The sequence below is a fragment of the Capra hircus genome, chromosome 7 (assembly GCF_001704415.2).
Source record: "Capra hircus breed San Clemente chromosome 7, ASM170441v1, whole genome shotgun sequence".
NCBI classification, from domain to species: domain Eukaryota; kingdom Metazoa; phylum Chordata; class Mammalia; order Artiodactyla; family Bovidae; genus Capra; species Capra hircus.
Genome location: NC_030814.1, coordinates 69444646 through 69447861, shown reverse-complemented (window position 1 = coordinate 69447861; position 3216 = coordinate 69444646).

The window sequence follows — 3216 nt, the reverse complement described above, 5'->3', positions numbered from 1 at the left end:
CTGGTTAGGTAAGTTAGAAAGCCTTCAAAGCGGTTTAAACCAAGACCTTCTCTTTATATGCAGGAGACTGTTAACTGAAGCCCTGAGTTAACTTTTTCCAGAGAATGTCAGGAGAGTGGAAAGCACAGTATGATAAAGCAGGCAGACTCTGGTTTTGGGAGGTAGATGTTCAGGAAAACCCAGGGGGAACCCCTGAAACCAGATCACGCTTTTGCGTTTTGTTGGGCTTCCTTCCTCATGACCTTTGCCACGGGTGGGATTCCTCACGGTGGCTCCCGGCACACTTTCACTTTGGAAGGCAATAGATGGAGACTATAAAGTCAAACACTGAAGAAAACAAGTTGTGTCCTTGCCTGTTTGCTTGCATTATGGTCTTTCTGTTTGCTGAAAGTGCTGTCACTCTGTCCTCTGTTTTTGATTTAAAATACCATATATACCACTTAAAGTTAAACTACTATGTGCACAAGGTACTTGTTTTATGGTATCTTCATTGTGGAAGATGCTATTATGGCAACTCCTCTTTAGGTCAAAATGTCACTTACCTTACTGCATGTGTATTCTGATAAGATAACTGCACCTGGTTACTTTCTCTTGTGTAGTTTTGGATGGTAAATAATTTTTAAAAATTTTATCTTAATATACCTTTATTTTCCTTTTAGATTTATATTCCATAATTTATCATTTTTGAAGTATAAATTCTGTACTATATTATATGTTACATATGTACAATACAGTGATTCACAATTTGTAAAGATTCTACTCCATTTATAATTATTCAATATATACTTGCACTATTTTATACCATTCTCTTTCTGGTAGTTGATAGTGCATGGAAATTCAATAGAGTTCTCTGTGTTAATTTTGTATCCTGCAATTTTACCAGATTTATTGATTAGCTCTGGTAGTTTTCTGATGGCATGTTATTTTCTATTTATTGTATCATGTCATCTGCAAACAGTGACAATATTAAGCTCTTTCTTTCCAACTTGGATTCCTTCTATTTCTTTTTCTTCTCTAATTGCTTTTACTAGGATTTCCAAGGTTATGTCAGTCAACATAATTTTATTAAAAAATGATAACAGTCTCTGCCTGGCTCCTCATCTTAGAGGAAATGCTTTCAGCTTTTTCTGTTGAGTATGATGTCAGCTGTAGATTTGTTGTATATGGCCTGTATTATGTTGAGGTATATTCCCCCTGCCCACTTTCTGGAGATTTTTTATCATAAATTGATGTTGAATTTTGTCAAAAGATTTTTCTGCATCTATTGAGATGGTCATTAGGTTTTTATTATAATTCTTCAGTTTGTTAATATTGTATTTCACAATTATTGAAAATTTCTTGCATCACTGAGATAAATGCCACATATTCATGGTGTGTGAGCCTTTTCATGCATTGTTGGATTTCAGTTCAGTTCAGTTCAGTCGCTCAGTTGTGTCTGACTCTTTACGACCCCGTGAGTTGCAGCACGCCAGGCCTCCCTGTCCATCACCAACTCCAGGAGCTCACTCAAACTCACGTCCATCGAGTCGGTGATGCCATCCATCCATCTCATCCACTGTTGTCCCCTTCTCTTCCTGCCCTCAATTACTCTCAGCATCAGAGCCTTTTCCAATGAGTCAACTCTTCTCATGAGGTGGCCAAAGTACCAGAGTTTCAGCTTTAGCAGCATTCCTTCCAAAGGACACCCAGGACTGACCTTTAGAATGGACTGGTTGAATCTCCTTTCAGTCCAAGGGACTCTCAAGAGTCGTCTCCAACACCACAGTTCAAAAGCATCAGTTCTTCGGTGCTCAGCTTTCTTCACAGTCCAACTCTCACATCCATACGTGGCCAATGGAAAAACCATAGCCTTGACTAGACGGATCTTTGTTGGCAAAGTAATGTCTCTGCTTTTCAATATGCTATCTAGGTTGGTCATAACTTTCCTCCCAAGGAGTAAGGGTCTTTTAACTTCATGGATGCAATCACCATCTGCAGTGATTTTGGAGACCAGAAAAATAAAGTCTGACACTGTTTCCCCATCTATTTCCCATGAAGTTATAGGACCGGATGCCATGATCTTCATTTTCTGAATGGTGAGCTTTAAGCCAACTTTTACACTCTCCTCTTTCACGTTCGTCAAGAGACTCTTTAGTTCCTCTTCACTTGCTGCCATACGGATGGTGTCATCTGAATATCTGAGGTTATTGATATTTCTCCTGGCAATCTTGATTCCAACTTGTGCTTCTTCAGCACAGCGTTTCTCATGATGTACTCTGCCTAGAAGTTAAATAAGCAGGATGACAATATAAGCCTTGGCATACTCCTTTTTCTATTTGGAACCAGTCTGTTGTTCTATGTCCAGTTCTAACTGTTGCTTCCTGACCTGCATACAGATTTCTCAAGAGGCAGGTCAGGTGGTGTGATATTCCCATCTCTCTCAGAATTTTCCACAGTTTATTGTGATCCACACAGTCAAAGGCTTTGGCATAGTCAGTAAAACAGAAATATATGTTTTTCTGGAACTCTCTTGCTTTTTTGATGATCCAGCAGATGTTGGCAATTTGATCTCTGATTCCTCTACCTTTTCTAAATCCAGCTTGAACATCAGGAAGTTCATGGTTCACGTATTGCTGAAGCCTGGCTTGGAGAATTTTGAGCATGACTTTACTAGTGTGTGAGATGAGTGCAATTGTGTGGTAGTTTGAACGTTCTTTGGCATTGCCTTTCTTTGGAATTGGAATGAAAACTGACCTTTCTCAGTCCTGCGGCCACTGCTGTTTTCCAAATTTGCCGGCATATTGAGTGCAACACTTTCACAGCATCATCTTTCAGGATTTGCAATAGCTCAACTGGAATTCCATCACCTCCACTAGCTTTGTTCATAGTGAGGCTTTTTTTTTTTTTTAAATTTTTATTTTTACTTTATTTTACTTTACAATACTGTATTGGTTTTGCCATACATTGACATGAATCCACCACGGGTGTACATGCATTCCCAAACATGAACCCCCTCCCACCTCCCTCCCCACAACATCCCTCTGGGTCATCCCTGTGTACCAGCCCCAAGCATGCTGTATCCTGTATCAGACATAGATTGGCGATTCAATTCTTACATGATAGTATACATGTTTCAATGCCATTCTCCAGTATACTAACACATATATATGGAATTTAGAAAAATGGCAATGATGACCCTGTATGCAAGACAGCAAAAAAGATACAGATGTGTATAGC